The sequence below is a fragment of the Danio aesculapii genome, chromosome 9, assembly GCF_903798145.1.
Source record: "Danio aesculapii chromosome 9, fDanAes4.1, whole genome shotgun sequence".
NCBI lineage: Eukaryota > Metazoa > Chordata > Actinopteri > Cypriniformes > Danionidae > Danio > Danio aesculapii.
Window position 1 is genome coordinate 20,456,710 of NC_079443.1, and position 23,391 is coordinate 20,480,100.

The window sequence follows — 23,391 nt, forward strand, 5'->3', positions numbered from 1 at the left end:
CTGTGAAACGGGTGAGATCAATTTACGTCACTGAAGCAGCTGGACAACAACAACAAAAATTTATATGCAAACGAGTGACTCACCTTGTTGGTCTAGGCCTGCGATTCTGAAGGTATGTTCCGACTAAGTTGTTACATAATGTTTTATGACCATGCGCTGCTTCTGACGCCATGTGAAAACTTCAAGTTTAGAGGCTCTTTGGTCTAAAGGTTTGAGTTTTCGCTTTGGGTGTGAGAGGTCCCGGATTCAAATCCTGGATGAGCCCTTTAAGTTGTCTTGTGTTTTACAGGGCGGCATTATGGCTTTCATAAAAACTTCTTTCGAAGAATTCCAGTTTGTCAGCAGATAGTATCGCCACGAAAAACCTTCCTTGCACAGTGGCTTGCTGTTCTAGGAGAATGATTCTCGCTCATGTTCAAATTCCGGGTGAGCCCGTACAGTTGTCGCATGTTTTATGAGGGCGTCGAGGTTTACACAGATGCCTTTTTCAGAGAATGCCGGTTTGTCAGCAGATAGTGTTGCCATGCAAAGTTCCTGATTTTCAAATCTCGGTGGAACCTCTTCCTTCTCTCCTTGCAGCTTCAAATCAGTGAAGTGAATGAGACTGTTTTCAATCACACCATTCTGTGAGTGGTTCTGATACTATACGCTGAGATAACTATTTTATGCTATCACCATCCTCCTCCACCAATGACTTACTCAATGTTACGTGTGATTTTGCCATGCAGCTTAAATCTGTGAATCGGGTGAGATCAATTTACTTCACTGAAGCAGCTGGACAACAACAACAAAAGTTTATAAGCAAACGAGTGACTCACCTTGTTGGACTAGGGCTGCGATTTTGAAGGTACGTTCTGACTCAATTGTTACATAATATTTTATGACCATGCGCTGCTTCTGACGCCATGTGAAAACTTCAAATTTTAGTGGCTAGTTGGTCTAGGGGTATGATTCTCGCTCTGAGTGTGAGAGGTGCTGGGTTCAAATCCTGGACGAGCCCTTGTGGATGTTTTATGTTTTGAGGGACAGCTTGACTTTCACAGAGGCATTTTTTAACGCCAGTTTCCGAGCATTAGATAGCCCACAACAAGCGTCTTGGTTCCATGGTGTAATGGTTAGCACTCTGGACTTTGAATCCAGTGATCTGAGTTTAAATCTTGGTGGAACCTCTTCCATCTCTCCTTGCAGCTTCAAATCAGTGAAGTGAATGAGACCATTTTCAATCACACCAATCAGTGAGTGGTTCTGATACTATAGACTGAGATAGCTATTTGATGCTATCACCATCCTCCTCCACCAATGACTTACTCAATGTTATGTGTGGTTTTGCCATGCAGCTTAAATCTGTGAAATGGGTGAGATTAATTTACTTCACTGAAGCAGCTGGACGACAACAACAAAAATTTATAAGCAAACGAGTGACTCACCTTGTTGGTCTAGGGCTGCAATTTTGAAGGTACGTTCCGACTCAATTGTAACATAATGTTTTATGACCATGCGCTGCTTCTGACGCCATGTGAAACCTTCAAGTTTTAGAGGCTCGTTGGTTTAGGGGTATGATTCTCGCTTCGGGTGCGAGAGGTCCTGGGTTCAAATCCCGGACGAGCCCTTGCAGCTGTCTTGTGTTTTACAGGGCGGCATTATGGCTTTCATAAAAACTTCTTTCGAAGAATTCCAGTTTGTCAGCAGATTGTATCACCACAAAAAAACCTTCCTTGCTCAGTAGCTTGCTGTTCTAGGAGAATGATTCTCACTCATGTTCAAATTCCGGGTGAGCCCGTACAGTTGTCGCATGTTTTATGAGGGGGTCGAGGTTTACACAGAAGCCTTTATCAGAGAATTCCAGTTTGTCAGCAGATTGTATCACCACGAAAAACCTTCCCTGCACAGTGGCTTGTTGTTCTAGGAGAATGATTCTCGCTCATGCCACGAGAGCTCCCAGGTTCAAATTCCGGGTGAGCCTGTACAGTTGTAACATGTTTTTTGAGGGCGTTGAGGTTTTAGACAGAGGCCGTTTTCAGAGAATGCCGGTTTGTCAGCAGATGGTGTTGCCATGTAAACTTGCTGCTTTTTATTGGCTCGTTGGTCTAGGGGTATGATTCTTGCTTCGGGTGTGAGAAGTCCCAGGTTCATTTACTGGACGAGCCCTTGCAGTTGTTTTTGCTTTGAGGGACAGCTTGGCTTTCAAAGAGGCCTGTTTCAACGCCAGTTTCCGAGCATTAGATAGCCTATAAGAAGGGTTTTGTTTCCATGGTGTAATGGTTAGCAGTCTAGACTTTGAATCCAGTGATCCGAGTCCAAATATCAGTGGAACCTCTTCCTTCTCTCCTTGCTTCCAATCAGTGAACTGAATGAGACCATTTTCAGTCACACTAATCAGTGAGTAGTTTTGATACTATACGCTGAGATAGCTGTTTGATGCTATCACGATCCTCCTTCATCAATCACTTATGTAACGTTATGTATGGTTTTGCCATGCAGCATAAATCTGTGAAACGGATGAGATCAATTTGTTTACTGAAACAGCTGGACAACAAAAATTTATAAGTAAACGAGTGACTCAACTTGTCGGTCTGGGGCTGCGAGTCTGGTTTTGGGTGGGAGAAGTCACGCACAAACCCTGCTTCAAAGCATCAAATTTTGAAGGTATGTACTGACTCAATTGTTACATAAAGATTTCCAACCATGCACTGCTTCTGATGCCATGTGAAAACTTCATGTTTTAGTGGCTAGTTGGTCTAGGGGTATGATTCTCGCTTAGGGTGTGAGAGGTCCCGGGTTAAAATCCTGGACAAGCCCTTGCGGTTGATTTTTGTTTTGAGGGACAGCTTGGATTTCCCAGAGGCCTGTTTCAACACCAGTTTCTGAGCATTAGATAGCCTGTAAGATGTGTATTGGTTCCATGGTGTAATGGTTAGCACTCTGCACTTTGAATCCAGTGATCCAAGTACAAATCTAGGTGTAAATTCTTCCTTCTCTACTTGCTTTAAATAAGTGAAATGAATGAGACCATTTTCAATCACACCAATTAGTGAGTAGTTCCGATCCTATACGCTGAGATAGCTGTTTGATGCTACCACGGTCCACCTTCAGCAATCACTTATGTGACGTTATGTGTGGTTTTGCCATGCAGCATAAATCTGTGAAACTGATGAGATCAATTTACTCCCTGAAACAGCTGGACAACAAAAATTTATAAGTAAACGAGTGACTCAACTTGTCGGTGTGAGGCTGCAAGTCTGGTTTTGGGTGGGAGAAGTCATGCACAAGCCCTGCTTCAACGCATGAGATTTTGAAGGTATGTTCTGACTCAATTGTTACATAAAGATTTCCAACCATGCACTGCTTCTGATGCCATGTGAAAACTTCAAGTCTTAGTGGTTCGTTGGTCTAGGGGTATGATTCTCGCTTTGGTTTTATTAAAAGAGTTAAAAGTTTTGAAAGTTTTTTTGGTGGGATTCAAATACAGGATCCTGCACCAGAGTCTAACAATCTACCACTGGTTCACGTGGGGATGGTGAAGAATGGCTTTTCCACGTCGAAATTTGTATATTTCACCTTCAACAGTGCATAACATAATTAAAATATTCAAGGAATCTGGAGGAATTTCAGTGCGTAAAGGACAAGGGCTCAAGCCGAAGCTGAACAACTGTGATCTACAATCGGATATAACCACAGGGGCTTTGGACTGCTGCACACCTTAAGACTTGTTTGCAGCAAGAATGGGACATCACAACACCTGAAACACTTCATCACTTGGTGTCTTTAGCCCCTAAATCTTTTTTAAGTGTTGTGAAAAGGAAGGCCAACATTACAAAGTGGTAGATGCTTTATTGTTCCAACTTTTTTTTGAAATGTGTTGCAACAATCAAAATTGGATAGGATATGTGTTCATTTAAAAATAATAATACATCATAAGGAACACATTTAATAATGTTTGTTGTATTGTTGGCTGATCAGTGCAAGTCTCAGTGAAGGGGTATATGACAAGGGTAGTTCCATGTAGCAAAGTTTTAAGTCTCTATGATGTATGTTTTGGTCTGCCTGGTCAGTTTTAGGGCAGAATTGTCATGGGCCAGGTTTGATCTGGGCTTTTGTCATGATCTGTTTTCTGTTTCAGCTGTTGCCTTATACAATCAGTGCTGGCGTGCACGCATTACTCACCTGTTGCTCACCTGTTGCTCTTTTGTTCTGATTATCTATCTCCACAACAAATACTTGCCCTTTATTAATGCCGATTGCCAGATTATTGTGATTACGTGTCTACATACTCTGTGTTGTTCTTCTCACTATAGCAGTTTTTTTCAGTTTGTTAGTCTAGTCCAGTCCTGTATAAAATCTAATTTATAGTTTGATGCCTTATCTGTGATTTGCGCAGTCACCTTGCTGTTTTGAGTCTTGCCTCTACTTTTGCGTTGGCCAGCTCCAGCTCTGCTAAAGGGGTTCTCTCCTCATCTGGCTCCTTCAACCCCCCTTGCCACCGGGTTGAGGGTGAAGTTTCTGGTGGCTTTTGTCAATATTTTGTCAATTTTTTTTGGCAATTTTCCCCATTGACGACCGGTGAACGGCAGCTGTCTTTGTTCGCGTTGAACCGTTTAATAAACTTTTGAGCATTATCTGTTCTCCATTTTCTGTCCAGCCTTGATAGAGTAATCTGGCTAACACCTTTTATGGAACCGACAAAGGAATCCGACAAAGGAGTTATAGGGCGCTATGATGGGTCAACATGAGGAGGAGCTGGCAGCTGCAAGGCATGCCATTGAGAGCTTATCTGCTCAGGTCACCGAGCTCACCGCCCAGCTGCAGGGCCTGCGTTACAAATCCATCCCTGCACCTGACTCCCCGCTCCTTATACACCAACCCCCCCCCCCAGCCCCCCCCCCCCCCCCCAGAAACCCAAGAGCAACAATCCCCCACATTACTCAGGTCAGTCTATGGAGTGCCGTGCCTTTCTCACACAATGGGACGTGGTTTTGTCTCTCCAACCACAAATAGCAATGATTGTTTGTGATTTCTCTCCTTACCAGGTGAGCGAAAGACTGGGGAACGGCTGTGTGGGAGTCAAATGCTGATTGTTGTTATCACTTTCCAACTTTAAAGCACAAAATGGTCATGGTCTTTGATCGCTTTGTCCATGGGTGCAAGGCGTCTCGCCTCCTGGCCTCCCTGCACCAGGGAAGATCTGCAGCTAATTTTGCGATCGAGTTTCTCACTCTGGTAGCCACATGTGATTGGAATGTGCCAGCACTCACTGCACGTGTCCTGGAGGGTCTCAACGCTGAGGAAACGGAGGAGATCCTGGCCCACTATCCCCATCTCAAATTTGATCCACAGGTGAAGCTGGCAATTCAAGTGGATAAACGTCACCGCTTCCGTGGCTCCGCACCTGTGTCAACTGCTCCCAGTTTAGCTGCATCCTTTCTGGTGTCACTGCCCAAAACTAAGTCAATGCAACTTGGTTCCATGCAAATTTCAGAAGTGAAGCGACAGCGTCGGCTGGTGGCAAGGTTGTGCATGTTCTGTGGGGGCACCGGACAAGTCACCCTTAGACGTCCAGTAAAAGATGTAACTTGCTAGTAGACGTGGAGTACTAGCTAGTGCAACCAACCTCTCCCCATCACTCAAGTCCTGTTCCTCACTGACTGCTACTCTGCACTACATAGATTCATCCACCTCCTGTTCTGTCTTTATTGACTCTGGTGCAGAGGATAATTTTATGGATGAAGCTTGGGCATTTGACCATAAAATCCCGTTCCAGACCCTTGACCATCCTCCCACCGCTTATGCTCTCGAAGGGCGATCCCTCACCAGGATCGACCGTGTCACGCTTCCTGTGAGTCTCACTGTCCCTGGCAACCACAAAGAGACAATTTATATTTACTTGTTTCATCTCCCTTAGTCCCCTTACTTGTTTCATTCCCCATAGTGTTGGGTCATCCGTGGCTTGTCTAGCATATATATATAAACTGGTCCAAAGGGACAATACTGTCATGAAGTTTATCTTGCCATGTTAAATGTCTCATTCTTGCCATGGCAGCTTTGTCTTCTGTTTCTATGTTTCAGGAGGTGCCTGGAGACTTATCTGGTGTTCCTGAGAAAGTACCATGATCTGCAACCAGTTTTTAGCGGTTCCCTGGTCGCTTCTCTCCCTCCTCACAGGCCATGTGATTCTTGCATCAACCTCATTCTGGCGAGCACTCCTCCTGTAGTAAGCTCTATTCCTTATCTGCTCCTGAATGTTTATCAGTCGAGAATTATCTTAACGAATCGCTCGCTGCAGGCACCATTGTTCAGTCCACCTCTCTGGCCGGTGCAGGATTTTTCTTTGTTTAAAAGAAAGACTGGTCTTTACGTCCCTGCATCGATTATAGAGGGCTGAACTTCTGCTTACGAGATCCTGCAGGGAGCTAAAGTTTTCACTAAACTAGATCTGTGCAATGCTTATCACCTAGTGTGCATTAGGGAAGGTGACGAGTGGAAAACCAATTTTAATACCCCGCTCATTCACTTTGAATATTGGGTCTTTCCCTTCGGACTGGTTAATGCTCCGTCCGTGTTCCAGGCGCAGGTAAATGATGTCCTAAGGTACATGATTAATATGTTTTTTGTTTACCTAGATGACATCCTTATTTTCTCTCCTTCTCTGTTGGTCCATGTCCAGATTGTTCACCGTGTGCTTTAATGTCTGCTTGATAATAGCCTTTTTGTTAAAGCCGGGAAGTGCGCATTCCGTTTGGAGTCAGTAACGTTTTGGATTTCAAAATCTCAGCAGATGGTATTAGTATGGATCCATGCAATTTCCGCGCGGTAGTAGAATGGCCAGTGCCTGAGTCTCGATTGGCACTTCAAATATTCCTCGGATTCGTTAATTTCTATCGCCAATTCATTCATAACTTTAGTCAAGTTGCAGCTCCGTTTACTTCCTTAACATCTACTAAGATCCACTAATCATGGAACCAGACTGCTTAGACAGCTTTTGAGGGTTTAATGGAATTATTTACTGCCGCCCCTATTCTTGTTACTCCCGATCCGTCATCAATTTATCCTCGAGGTAGATGCGTCTAGTGTGGGTGTTGGAGCTATTCTATCTCAATGGGCTAAGAATGAACAAATGTTTCTGTGCACCTTTTTCTCTCATGGTCTTTCACTTGTCGAGCGCAATTACGATGTTGGAGATCGCAAACTCCTTGTTATGCGGTTAGCCATCAGCGAATGGCGTCATTGGTTAGAGGGATCTACAATGCCATTTGTGGTTTGGACCGACCACTGTAACTTAACCTACATTTGTTCTGCCAAGCGACTCAACGCCAGACAAGCTCGATGGGCTCTTTTTTTTAGTCACTTTGATTTTTTCCATCTCTTATCGACCTATAAGAAAATTAAACCAGACGCTTTATCTCGTCAGTTTAGTTCCGCTGAAAATGAGTCACCTACCAAGACTATTCTTCCCGAAGGGCATGTGCTAGGAGCTGTAGTCTGGGGCACTGAACACCAAAGTCAAAAAGGCCTTAACGCGTGCGGTTATACCCCACGGCTGCCCCGTAGGTAAATTATTTCTTACCAGATCTGTACACCCAGAGGTCCTACGTTGGACTCACTTCTCTAAACTTGTCACACAACCCGGTATTAAAGGAACCCTTGCTGCTGCATCCCAACCTTATTCCAATAATTCTCCTCTGGCAGGCCTTCTGCCACCGCTTCCCGACTTATCGCATTCGTGGTCCCATATTGCTTAAATTTTGTCACAGGGTTGCCCCCTTCAGCAGGTAATAACATTATTCTTACTGTTGTCGACCGTGTTTCTAAGACGGTTCACTTCATCCCCCTACCCAAACTCTTGTCGGCTAAAGTGACAGCCCTTATCGTGTTTGATCATGTATTTAAAATCCACAGTCTACCCACTGACATTGTTCAGATTGCGGACCCCAATTTGTGTCTCAATTCTGGGAAGAATTCTGCCGACAGATTGGTGCTACGGTCAGTCTGTCAACTGGTTTTTACCCACAGACTAATGGACAGGCCATTAATCAGATTCTGGGATGTTTACTCTGCATGTTAGTCGCTCACAAGCCTGCGTCATGGTGTAAGCAGCTAGGACGGGAAGAATACGACTATAACTCGCTACCCACATATAACACACCCATATTGGGATTTGTCCCTTTCATTGTTGTTCAGGATACCAACCACCCATATTTTCCGTTCAAGAATCTGAAGCATTTGTGCCCTCAGTCCAAGCTTACATTAAATGATATTGACGCAATTGGCAGAGAGCATGTAAATTATTAATCAAGCCTCGCGAACGAACACATCACAGAGCTAATCTTCATTGTGTCAAAGCTCCCCGTTACGTCTGCGGTCAGAAAGTCTGGCTTTCCACTCGTAACATCCCTCTGCAATCTCTGTCCCGTAACCTCACTCAGAAATTCATAGGTCCTTTTTCTATTTCCAAGATCCTTAGTCCTGCCAACGTTCGACTTCACTTACCCCATTCTATGCACACGTGCATCCCTTGTTTCACGTCTCATGTATTAAGCCCGTTATTCTTTTGGTCAGATTCTCTCCACTACATATACTTGCCCTTTATTAAGGATGACAACTGGTGAACGGCAGCTGCCTTTGTTCTCGTTGAACTGTTTAATAAACTTTCTGTTTGAGCATTATATGTTTTCTATTTTCTGTCTAGCCTTAACAAGAATATGACCCCTTTGGACCTCTTTTTTTCTAACAATTTTAATAGTTTTCTATTCTATACTCTTCACTTGAGTTTCTAGTTATCTACTTAGCTTCTAGTTTAGCAATTTCTAGTGTAGCTTTTTTTTCTGCACTTTTAACTGTTTTAACTGGCTCATGAATAGTAATGATGTTAATTATGAATTCACCTGAACTTCGTTGAAACACTGAAGATGAAATGCTAGTCAATGAAATTATTGTTTGCCCACTCTCTCAAATCCACCAACCTCAAAACAATTACTTGCAGACAGAGGATTAATAGTAAATACTAATTAAAAAATATCTAAAGTAAGGGTGTACCTGTAAGGATGTACCTGTTATCATGGTTTCTCTGGTTCTGCCAGTTTAATGAGATCTTACAGTGTGACCTGGCAATCATGCAACATAGGCTCATTCTAAAAAAGTACCCTTATATATATTTCTGGAGATCGCAAATTATGTAGCCAGAGGAATGTATGACTGCTATTCATCTTTAAAACGAACGCTACAGCGATATGACAGCGTTCCTTTTTTCGCGTATCAGCTGACTGCTTACCTCCATATGGACAACCTTTCCGCATTTACCAGATTGTCCAATGGCTCGCTGCATACGTGTGGACTTGAGATGCAGAGCGAAGTTAACTGCGATTGACGGGGTTTGAGTCCGGTGAAGAATGGTTTCAGAAAGCAGGTAGGACAAAAAAATAAAATAACAGGGTGAGAATGTGGTAATATCTAAAAAGGCTGCAATGAGGGTTTTTTTTTTTTTTGGATTGCTTTTCAAAACATTGTCGGTTGGATTTAGGGAAAGGGGTGGGCAGGTCAATTGGTGCTTTTTAAATCACTATTGGTTGGGTTTAGGCGTCACGGTGGCGCAGTGGGTAGCACAATCGCCTCACAGCAAGAAGGTCGCTGGTTCGAGCCTCGGCTGGGTCAGTTGGCTTCAGTTCTGTGTGGAGTTTGCATGTTCTTCCCGTGTTTGTGTGGGTTTCCCTGCTTCGGTTTTCCCCACAAGTCCAAAGACATGTGGTGTAGGTGAATTGGGTGATGGGTTGCAGCTGGAAGGGCATCCGCTGTGTAAAAAACATATGCTGAATAAGTTGGTGGTTTACTCCACTGTGGCGACCACAGATTAATAAAGAGTCTAAGCTGAAAAGAAAATGAATGAATGAATTGTTGGGTTTAGGGAAGGAGGAGGGTGGGCCAGTCGATTGGTCAGTTAGTCAGTTGGCAGCAGCCTCTGGTGAATTTACGTGAGAAGAGCAGGCGTGAATGGCACTCAAGAGAGAAATTTGAGATCTGAAAAAGCATACACAGCGACCTCTGGTATATTCGCAACAACAAAACTGCAAAAAAAAAAAACATAGCTCCTGGGACATATTTTGTTCTTTCCAGCAATGTATATACGGGTCCGTAATCAGAATGATTGAATCAGAGTTGTAATTATAATTACAGTCTGATAAGCTACAATAATAAAGTATTATTAAAAATCACACAGTGTTTTTATGTTTTCATTATGTTTGCGTTTCTCTTGTAAAGACTTCAGTGCTGTATTGAGCTCCTCCTAGAATTTAAAGTGAAAATCTATAAGATTCCAGAGATTTATTTAACAGTCGTTGTAATACATAATTTGTGACCGCAGACAACAAAACAAATTTGGAAAATTTAGTTTTATGAATTGTACATAAATGCTAAATATGCTTTCCATTTCAATTTTAAATCTTTATGCTCAGGCATTAATCTGTCACACCTTCTTTGCTGGAACCACTTTACTGATCAGTTTGAATGTGTGACCGAGATGTTTCTCTGAATCTCTGCACACCAAACACACAGGTTGTTTGTCCTCCAGACAGAAGAGTTTGAGTTTCTCACTGTGTAAACTGCAGATCTCCTCAGATCCTGATGAACGGCTCTCATTTCACTCCTCCAGGAGCGGCTCACACAAGTTTTTTAAAGCCAGATTAACTGGATGATTATCTTTTGAGGATCTTCTGCAGATGAGACATTCCTGAGAACTGTTGCTCCTCCAGAACTGCTGAAGACACTCTTTACATAAACTATGACTACATAATAAAAGAACAGAAGTCTTGAAGATATCCTGACACACCATACAAATATATTCATATTCAGCTGATGAAGCCATTTTCACTGTTTGAGATCCAGCAATCCAAACTTTACTTTCACTTTCTGAATGTCATATTAATTAAAAAAAGAATTACAAAGATCGGCTGCCTGTTTAGAAAACAAAATCCTTTTAAAAACCTTTTTCTCTGTCTTTATTCTTCACTGATCACGGATTCCTGTTTCATGTAGTCAAGAAATCCAAAAAAAAGTCAGTTTGTCAGGAAGAAGTAAAATAGTCAGAGTCTCTTCTTCTTAAGTGTTTCAGTGGTTGGAGCCGTTTATGGCTGTGCTTTAGGTTATGCAACAGATTAAACAGGAACATCAGAACAAAATGCAGACATACGCATGTAATATAGAATAATAAAAAGAATAAATGTTAAATAAAAACAATGTGTTTGTTTTAGTAATTGACCTTATAAAGCATGTGTTCACACAGATTTGATCTCAGAGTTTGAATGTGCTTAAAGCTGAATAGTATAGTATCAATAGTGAATAGCATCATTTCTTGTTTGGTGTGGTGTATGCCAGAAAGTTGCAGTTGATTGAAAGAGGAAGCTTTCCATGTGATTTTAGGTTAAAGATGTGAACGGCCACATAAACAAAAATGACGGACATACAGCAGATCCTATTCATGATTTTTGGCTCATGTTAACAGACATTCCTTTGTCTGTTTGTCACTTAAAGACATAAGATTTCATTCTATCAGCCCAATGATGGAATCCGATGAATGGTCGAAGGTTAAATACGTTAAGCCTTTTCTAGCACTTGCAAAACGAATTCTGTTATTTATGGCAATTTACTTTTATTTGTTTTCAGCTCCAATTCAATCTGATTCCCATTTTAAGTGATCATCAAATTTAAACTGTATTTCTAACTAGGAACGGGTTACATTTGTCATCTATGATTAAGTTTAGAGTTTTGATTAATATATTATCGCATACTCTTCAGTAATACATTCATTAGAGACCGAATGCAACACACAGTGTTCACGCCAGGGGGTTGCGTGTTTCTCACAAACATGATCTCGGCATTCTGAAGTTAGTCAGAGGATGCAGGGTTAATTAATAAAGTAGTCTAGTCACCTACTGCTCAAAGTGTAGTTAATTTAGTCTCTTCCATACAACTTCCAGGCTGGTCCTAGCTGGTCAGGCTGAATCATGACCAGCCTAAACCAGCTATGTCCAGCTTAAACCAGGCTGGTCAAGTTGGTTTTAGCTGGTCATTTTCTAGCCTGACCAGCTAAGACCAGGCTGGAACCAGCCTGGAAATGGCCAAAACCCCTCTAAAACCAGGCTGGTCAAACAACTAAACCAGCCCACCAGCCTAGGCTGGTTTAAGCTTGATTTTTCAGCAGGGTTACTATGGTTTCTTTTCAACCAGAAATCTCGTGCAATTGATAAGGTCATTTGCTGGTCATCTGGAGCCGATCTGTGAATCACAACTAATTAGGTTACCTGACCAATCAGAGCCTGCTGAGGGTGGGCCTGCGAAGGAACCAGGAAATATGATACCAGGAATTTTAACCCAAAACAAACTAAAAATTAACTAGTTATGCAGTCTTATTTATGGTTATATGCAGTAAGCTTTTAAAACTTCTGTGCATAGTTTTAAATATCATGGAAAACATTTGATAAACCATAATATTACAATTATAAGGGACAGGGCATAGACAGGAAGTCAAAACTATTTTTTTAGGTAATGGAACACATTAACTACTTACATTTCTTCCAAATTTTAAATACAAATAATGTAATTTATTTTACTTTAAAAAATAATGTTAACAAATGTAAAGAATACAGTTTTCCTTTGGTGTGATTTATTAACTCTGAAAACATGTTACTGAGTTAAAAATGGTAAGAATACTCTAAATGTGTTGCCAATGGGAGACAAGAGGCAGTGGTTTGATCCAGTTTTAATTCTAGCACAGGTGTCAAACTTAGTTCCTGGAGGGCCGAAGCTCTGCACAGTTTAGTTCCAACCCTAATTAACCACACCTGATTGTACTAATTGAGTCATTCAGTCTTGTTGGAAACCTACAAATAAAAGTGCTAGTTTTAGTTTTGAAATCGCATCACATGATTAAGACCAATCGAAGATCAAAACATGACCTCTCTGGACAGAAATGTCAAATATGGCCCAATTGCTTACTTTTTTAGATGTCTAATCATCTTGTACATTCCCCCACCCTTTCTGCCGTATGACAGACTTTTGCAAGTTTAAACTCTAGTGTGACTGCTGTGTAAGTGTATCGAAGCAGGATTGCAACTAAACTTTGCAGCGAATTGAGTTTGGCACCCCTGAATTAGACAACAGTCAGGCAGGCAATGGTCAAAACAGGAGCAGTCAGTCATACAAAGATAATTCAAAGTTTAATCCGTGACACAGGCAGAACGCTCAAGACAGGCAACAAAGAATTACAAAACAAGAAAACAGTCCAAAAAGTCAAAAGCAAAGGAAAAGGCAGGACAAGAGAAAACTCTTAGTAATGACAGCAACACTAAACAGACTCAGCAATGTTATAGAGTGACTGGAGTAATTAGAGATAATGTCCTTCAGCTGTCTGTTATCAGAGTGAACTTGAAACCGGTGTGTGAATGCAAGGTATGACGGTATGTGTAGTCCGGGAGGATGATGCAGATGGTGCACTTCTGGGTTAATCCTGCTGGTGGTCAGTTCAACAAAATGATAAAATTTGAAAGAAATGTCACCAGTGATTTACAAAATAAAGCAAAAAATACCTGCGTGTGTTTGACAGAAAACAAGATTTGTTCATAAAAGTATCAACAGATAAATAAACACATATTTTCATCTTTTTAAATATCAACATATGATCAGTAAAAGTAGCAGGTACCTGGAAACAATCACAAATCACTGCATATTTCTGAGATTCATTCAAATATAAAATGATTTATTTTGTTATGCTGTAATCTTTACATCCTGTCAGATTTTTAAAAATGAAGAGTAAAAGACATTCTGATTAATGTTAATTTTGCATATTATGTTCTTAAATTTGAATCTCAAAATAATAATCTTTTTCTCAACAAGGCTGTTTGTTTCAAATTTAGAATTTAATCAATCAGTTTTCCGTGAATGTATTTTATATCCAGTGTCACGTGAAGTTGTTGATCAATTCAGTGCATCTAAGCTAAATAAAATTATTATTTAAAATCTCTTTCAAAGACATTAAATATTAGAGACATGATGAAAACATCCAGATGTATAGAAAGGTCCGGATCTACAGCTGTAATGTTTACTGACTACTGGATGGTAAAATCTTTACATTTTTATAAAATTCAAAGAAAGGGTAGAGAATGTCAGGTAGTTGTGAAAGTGTTTAGATGTTTGTTATTTACAGGATCAGAGAAAGTGTAGGGTTCTGCCCCTTAGGTCTTGTAAATTCTTGTTTTGGTGGCAGAGTCCAGACACTAGTTCTGTCTTGTCCTGTATGTTGTGCTCGACTTGAGTTTTCTTGGGTCGAGCACTCCTTTTCTGTCATTGTGTCTCTGTGTGAGTGCCGTCGTAAGCACGCTCAGGCCATGCGCACTCCTGCTTGATGCAGGCGCGCAAGGTCTGTGCGTGCTTGGGACATGCACTCTTGTACTCAGTTACTAGTTTGTCCTAGTTGTCCTAGTTGTACTAGTTGTACTAGTTGTACTTACTTGTACTAGTTTATCCTGTTCACCTGTTTGTGTGTCAATTGTTTCGGCTAATATTCTCCTCATGTCTGCTGTCCTGTGCCAGTTCGTCATCGTTTCAATTCAATTCACCATTGTTTGCATAGCGCTTTTACAATGTAGATTGTGTCAAAGCAGCTTCACATAGAGGATTATAGTAAATTGAAACAGTGTAGTTCACTTTTCAAAGTTTAAGTTCAATTCAGTTTAGCTCAGTTCAGTGTGGTTTAATAATCACTACTGAGAGTCCAAACACTGAAGAGCAAGTCCTCTGATGCGCAGCTCCACAGATATTAAACTATGGAAGCTAGTGGCGACAGCGGCGAAGGTAAAGAAAAAAAACTCGAGAGAACCAGGCTCAGATGGGCACGACCGTTTCTCCACTGGCCAAACGTTTTGTGCAGAGCTGCAGTCCAAGTGCTGGAGGCTGGAAGCTGGACCTCAGCGAAGACTCGTCTGTCCCTGGAGCGTCACAAGAATCAGTCTCTTGCTCTCCACTCCTCCATGACCACCACAGTAGCTGCTCAGGATACGGCCTGGTCCAGGATATGGAAACCTTGGGATCATCTCGTTGCTGGTCTTGGATCGAATCAGTGCCGCTGCATAGTCTGAGGGTCTTGGATGAGTAGCCCCAGGTTGAAATAGAGAATAAAGACAGTAATTAGCATAGCTGCTGTTCATAGTGTATATAAACGAGATGCATGCTTTACTAAATTTTCAAAATTAGAATTTTTATTTAAACTCTTTTATGCTTTACTAAAAAGATAGGTCTTTAATCTAGTTAAACTATACATAAACAAACATGATACACTTTAAACACATGCACTCTATACTCTATACGTATCCACTGAACTACTGGAAGTTGATGATACACTCCATACATGATACACTCTATACACCTGAGTCCTTACATACATATGCACACTTGATACACTCTATACATTGTAACAGTAGTTGTTAATGACTTAAATAAGACTTATGTACTTTTTGAAAAAAATAAAAATAAGAATTTCGTATTTGGTGGGATTCGAAAACAGGCTGCCTGCACCACAATCTAACACTCAACCACTAGTCCACATATAATCCACTCCATATATGTGGACATATGATACACATGAGTCCTTACATACATATGCACACTTGATACATATACACACATGATACTCTACATACACACTTGATACATTGCATAGATATGGACACATGATGCAGTCTATAAATATGCACTCCATATACATTCACACTTGGTACATATACACTATACATATGCACACTTGACGCACTATATACATACGCACAATTGATACACTCTATACATGAACTCCATATATATACACATGAGTCCTTAAATACATTGGCGCACACGATACAGGGTCTGGTATAAAACCCAGGTCTCTGGCATGAAAGGTGAGCCACGTGTCCACTGAGCTACATATACACACATGGTACCCTCCATACATATGCACACATGATGCACTATATATATATATATACACACATGATACACTCCATACATATGCACAACTGATACACTCCATACAGACACACACATGATACACATAAGTCCTTACATACATATGCACACATGATATACTCCGGTCAGGGTCAGGTATAGAGCCCGAGTCTCTGGCATGAGAGGTGAGTCACGTATCAACTGAGCTACTGGAAGTTGACGATACACTCCATGCATGATACATATACACACATGATACACTCTATACATATGCACACATGATACACTCTATACATATGCACACATGACACAATCTATACGTATGCACACATGATGCACTATATATATACACGCATGATACACTCCATACATATGCACAACTGATACACTCCATACAAACACACACATGATACACATAAGTCCTTACATACATATGCACACATGATATACTCCTGTCAGGGTCAGGTATAGAGCCAGAGTCTCTGGCATGAGAGGTGAGTCACGTATCAACTGAGCTACTGGAAGTTGACGATACACTCCATGCATGATACATATACACACATGATACACTCTATACATATGCACACCTGATACACTCTATACATTGTAACAGTGGTTGTTATTGACTTAAATAAGTCTTATGTACTCTTTGAAAAAGTTAAAATTAAAATTCTAATTTTGAAAATTGTTTTGGTGGGATTCGAATGCGTGCTGCCTGCACTACAGTGTAACACTCAACCACTGGTCTACATATGATACACTTTATACATATGCACACATGATACACTCAATACATATTCACATGAGTCCTTACATACATTTGCGCACATGATACACTCCTGTCAGGATCTGGTATAAAAACCCGGGTCTCTGGCATGAAAGGTAAGTCACGTATCCACTGAGCTACATATGCAGACATGATACACTCTATACATATGCACACTTGATACACTCTATACATATACAAACATAATACACTCTGTACATATGCACACTTGATACACTCCATACATGATACACTCTATCCATATAAATACATGATACATATGCACACATGATACACTTTATACATATACAAACATGATACACTCTATACACATGCACACATTATACATTTTATACATATGCACAAATAATACACTCTATACTTACACAAACATGATACACTCTATCCATATAAATACATGATACATATACAAACGTGATACATTCTATACATATACAAACATGATACACTCTATACACACATTATACATTCTATACAAATACAAACGTGACACACTCTATACATACGCACACATGATACATACTATACAAACATGATACATTTTATACATATGCACAAATGATACACAAATACAAATATGAATACAATCTATCCATATAAATACATGATACATATACAAACGTGGTACACTCTATCCATTTGCACACATGATACATTCTATACATATACAAACATGATGCACTCTATAAATACACAAACATGATACACTCTATACATATGCACACATGATACACATGCACACATTATCCATTCTATACATACGTGACACTATACATATGCACACATGATACATACTATACAAACATGATATATACACATGCACATATGATACACTCTATACATATGCACACATGATACACTTTATACACATACAAACATGAAACACTCCATGCATATAATCACATGATACATTCTATACAAACATGATATATTTTATACATATGCACAAATACACCCCCCACAATACACCCCCCACACTCCTCTAACTTATACTCCTCACAATCACTGCACTATTTAACATTTGCACATTTAAAAGTTTGCACATATTCATTGCACTGATTCATTTATCTGAACTGTACATACCCACTGCACATGGACATTTGTAATTATGTTTATCTATCTGCACACTTCTGCTATTAATAGCATCCTGTACATATATTCATTTATTGTAAATCTGTTCATAGCTAATACAACCTGTATATAATGTTTATAGTACATCCATCTGTAAATATCACCATAGTTTTTCTATAACTGCACTTTATAACTTATACCTGTATCCTGCACTTGCTGCTATTGCACTGCTGGTTAGACCGAAACTGCATTTCGTTGCCTTGTACTTGTAGATGTGTAATGTCAATAAAGTTGAATCTAATCTAAAATGATACACTCTATACTTACACAAACATGATACACTCTATACACACGAAAACATGATACACTATACAACATGATACACTCTATACATATGCACCCATGATACATTCTATACAAATACACACATGAAACATTCTATACATATGCACACATGACACACTCCATACATACAGAGATTCAAACATGATAATCTCCATACCTATACACACATAATACATTTTTATACATATGCACACATGATACACTAATGGCAAGGTCTGGGATTGAACTAAGGTCTCTGGGTTCACTTACCCACTGAACAATGCACTCCATACATATGCACACATGATACATTTTATACATATGCACAACTGATACACATATACAAACATGAAACACTCCACACATATACACACATGATACAATTTAGACATAATACATTCTATACAAATACATACAATACACTGATGGCAAGGTCTGGGATAGAACCCGGGTCTCTGGCTTGAAAGGCAAGTCACTTACCCGCTGAGCTACTGGGAGCTGATGTATCCACATGATAAACGATGCACTCCATACATATACAAACATGACACACTCTATACATATGCACACATGATACATACTATACAAACATGCTACATTTTATACCTATGCACAAATGATACACTCTATACTTACACAAACATGATACACTCTATCCATATAAATACGTGATACATTCTATACATATACAAACATGATACACTTTATACACAAACAAACATGAAACACTCCATACATATACTCACATGATACAATTTATACATATGATAGATTGTATTCATATACACACTATACATATACAAACATGATGCACTCTATTCATAAGATACACTCCAGACATATACATGATACACATAAGATACAATTTATACATAATACATTCTATACAAATACACACAATACACTGACAGCAAGGTCTGGGATAGAACCCGGGTCTCTGGCTTGAAAGGCGAGTCATTTACCCGCTGAGCTACTGGGAGCTGCTATATCCACAGGATAAACTACGCTCTCCATACATATGCACATAAATACACTCTATACATATGCACACATTATACATTCTATACATATACAAATGTGACACACTCTATACATATGCACACATGATACATACTATACAAACATGATACATATGCACAAATGATACACATACACACATGAAGCACTCCATACATATACTCACATGAGGTCTGGGATTGAACCCGGGTCTCTGGGTTGAAAGGCAAGTCACTTACCCACTGAGCGCCGATGTGTTCAGATGACGAAAGATGCACTCCATACATATGCACACATGATACACATATACAAACGTGACAAACTCTATACATATGCACACATGATACACATATACAAACGTGACAAACTCTATACATATGCACACATGATACATACTATACAAACATGATACATTTTATACATATGCATAAATGATGCACTCTATACTTACACAAACAAGATACACTCTATCCATATCAATACATATACAAACATGATACACTCTAGCAGTGATCCAGTATATTTCTGTCTCTTGTGGGACATGTAACATGCTGTCTATATTTTGGCAGTTCACGGGATAGTTTTGCTTTGTTAAAATCCCAGAGAATTATTAAAACAGAGTCCAGGTGTTGTTGAGCCAGATTTCCGTGAAACACAGAGCAGCTGAATGCAGAAAATCCCTGTTTGTCTGAGAGAGCAGAATGAGTTCATCTATTTTGTTGGGTAGAGAGCGGAGATTTGCCAGATGGATGCTAGGCAACGCGGTCCGAAATCCGCGCTGTCTGAGTTTCACAAGCGCGCCTGCAAGCTTTCCTCGTCTGCACGCTTGAAAGCGTTTGAGCAGCACCGCGGCTCCTCAGACTAAAATGTCCAACAGAACATCAAATAAATCCAGGTATGGAAAAATATTCGGTGGTGTATGTGCCCGAATGTCCAACAATTCGTCTCTGGTGAAACTAATTGTAGGAATATGACTCGAGACAGGACTCACTGTGCCCACCTCTGTCTGTCAGTGGATCAACAGCTTCCTAACGGACAGGCAGCAGCTAGTGAAGCTGGAAAAAGTCTCATCTGGTATCCGCACAATCAGCACTGGCGCCCCCCAGGGGTGTGTCCTCTCCCCACTGCTCTTCTCCCTGTACACGAATGACTGCACATCAAAAGACTCCTCTGTGAAGCTCTTGAAGTATATATATATATATATATATATATATATATATATATATATTTTTTTTTTTTTTTTTTTAAATAGAAGTAAGTAGTGAGTGCAAATAAACAGATTGACAAGTGTATGTACATGTTTATTACTATATACAATGTTATATGTGCAGCTGTTATGTGCAAATTGGCATGTAAAGTGTGTTGTTAAATAAGTGTATATGTGTATAAAAGTGTATAGCAAGTAGTGATGTTGGCTCCACAATCATTATCATCAAGTGTTCATGAGATGGATTGCCTGAGGGTAGAAACTGTTTCTGTGTCGGGCTGTTCTGGTGCGCAGTGCTCTGTAGCGTCGACCAGAAGGTAAAAGTTCAAAGAGGCAGTGTGCTGGGTGTGAGGGGACCAGAGTGATTTTGGCAGCCCTTCTGCTCGCTCTGGATAAGTACAGTTCTTGGGGAGTAGGAAGGGTTGTACCAGTGATTCGCTCAGCCGTCCGAACTATTCAACGTAGTCTTTGGACATCGTATTTAGTTGCTGAGCTAAACCAGACAGTTATTGATGTGCAGATGACTGATTCAATGATGGAAGTGTAGAACTGTTTCAGCAGCTCCTTTGGGAGGTTAAACTTCCTCAGCTGACAAAGAAAGTACAGCCTCTGTTGAGCTTTTTTGACAATGAAGTCAATTCGAGTGTCCCACTTCAGGTCCTGAGAGATGGTGGTGCCCAGAAACCTGTAAGCAGACTCGTCACCGTCCTGAATGAGGCCGATAAGTGTGGTGTCGTCTGCAAACTTCAAGAGCTTCACAGAGGAGTCTTTTGATGTGCAGTCATTCGTGTACAGGGAGAAGAGCAGTGGGGAGAGGACACACCCCTGGGGGGCGCCAGTGCTGATTGTGCGGATACTAGATGAGAATTTTTCCAGCTTCACTAGCTGCTGCCTGTCCGTTAGGAAGCTGTTGATCCACTGACAGACAGAGGTGGGCACAGTGAGCTGAGTTAATTTGGGCAGGAGAAGTTTTGGGATGATAGTGTTAAACGCCGAGCTGAAGTCAACAAACAAGATCCTCACATAGGTCCCTGTTTGCTCTGTAGGCAAACTGAAGAGAGTCCAGTGAAGGTTCAGTGATGTCCTTCAGGTGGGCCAGCATCAGTTTTTCAAAAGACTTCATGACCACAGATGTTAGTGCCACTGGTCTATAGTCATTTAGTCCTGTAAGTTTGGGTTTCTTTGGGATGGGGATGATGGTGGAGCCTTTGAGGCAGGAGGGCACTTCACACAGGTCCAGTGATCTGTTGAAGATCAGGGTGAAGATGGGGGCCAGTTGGTCAGCACAGGATTTTAAACAGGCTGGTGTTATAAAATCTGGGCCTGGTACTTTTTTCCTCTTCTGTTTCCGGAAGACCTGGCGAACCTCATCTTCACTAAACTGTAGGGCAGGTGTGAGGGAGGCAGGGGGTGGTGGAGGTGTTAATGGTGGCGTGAAGAGCAGTTCAGAGTGGGTGTGGGGGGTTTTCTCAAACCGGCAGTAAAACTCATTCAGGTCGTTTGCAAGTCGTTCATTGTCTACAGTGCTGGGGGATGGTGTCTTGTAGTTTGTGATGTTTTTCAGACATGTCCACACAGATGCTGAGTCGCTGGAAGAGAACTGACTCCTTAGTTTCTCAGAATAGTTCCTTTTTGCGACTCTGATCTCCTTTTCCAGTGTGTATTTGGCCTGCTTATACAAGGCCCTATCCCCATTCCTGTAAGCAACCTCCTTGGCCTGACGTAGCTGTCTGAGTTTTACAGTGAACCATGGTTTGTCATTGTTGTATGTGAGTTGAGTCCTGGTAGGAATGCACACGTCTTCACAGAAACTGATATAAGATGTTACAGTCTCCGTGAGCTCATCTACATCAATTGCAGCAGCTTCAAAAACACTCCAGTCAGTGAGGTCGAAACAGGCTTGTAGATCCCGCTCTGTTTCGTTAGTCCATCTTTTCACAGATCTTAATACAGGTTTGGCTGTTTTCAGTTTCTGCCTGTAGGTCGGAATGAGATGAATCAAACAATGGTCAGAGTGTCCCAAAGCTGCTCGTTGGACGGAGCGGTATGCATCCTTTATTGTAGTATAGCAGTGATCCAGTATATTTCTGTCTCTTGTGGGACATGTAACATGCTGTCTATATTTTGGCAGTTCACGGGATAGTTTTGCTTTGTTAAAATCCCAGAGAATGATTAAAACAGAGTCCGGGTGTTGTTGCTCTATCACCGTGATCTGATCAGCTAGTTTCTGTATCGCCAGGCTCGCGTGCGCGAGCGGAGGAATGTAAACACTGACGAGGATGAACGAGCAGAACTCGCGCGGGGAGTAAAAAGGCTTACAGTTAATAAACAGTGCTTTGAGATCTGGACAGCACATCTTCTTTAAAACTGTTACATCTGTACACCACCTTTCATTGATGTAAAAGCACGTCCCGCCACCGCATGATTTCCGCGTTGATTCTTCGTCACAATCCGCTCTGAACAGCTGATAGCCCGGTAGGTGAAGTGCGTTGTCTGGTATGGTGTCTTTCAGCCAGGTTTCCGTGAAACACAGAGCAGCTGAATGCAGAAAATCCCTGTTTGTCTGAGAGAGCAGAAGCAGTTCGTCTATTTTGTTGGGTAGAGAGCGGAGATTTGCCAGATGGATGCTAGGCAACGCGGTCCGAAATCCGCAATGTCTGAGTTTCACAAGCGCGCCTGCACGCTTTCCTTGTCTGCGCGCTTGAAAGCGTTTGAGCAGCACCACGGCTCCTCCGACTAAAATGTCCAACAGAACATCAAATAAATCCAGGTATGGAAAAATATTTGGTGGTGTATGTGCCCGAATGTCCAACAATTCGTCTCTGGTGAAACTAATTGTAGGAATATGACTCGAGACAGCACAAACTAACAAAAACACAAACACTACTGCAGAGCATGACACGGAGGCTGCCATCGTCATCGGCGCCATCTTGGCGCCATCTTCAGATGATGAACGATGCACTCCATACATATGCACACATGATACATTCTATACACATGCACACATGATACACATATACAAACATGATACACTCTATACACATGC

The 23,391-nt window shown here is 41.0% G+C and overlaps 2 non-coding genes across 2 annotated transcripts; both read left to right on the forward strand.

Annotated features, from left to right (window-relative positions):
* Positions 1-1,097: 1,097 nt before the first annotated feature.
* trnaq-uug (transfer RNA glutamine (anticodon UUG)) lies at positions 1,098-1,169 on the forward strand. The gene has a single exon. It is a non-coding gene; the product is annotated as a tRNA-Gln (tRNA).
* A 368-nt stretch (positions 1,170-1,537) lies between these two features.
* trnap-cgg (transfer RNA proline (anticodon CGG)) lies at positions 1,538-1,609 on the forward strand. Its single transcript has one exon. It is a non-coding gene; the product is annotated as a tRNA-Pro (tRNA).
* The last annotated feature ends 21,782 nt before the right edge of the window (positions 1,610-23,391 follow it).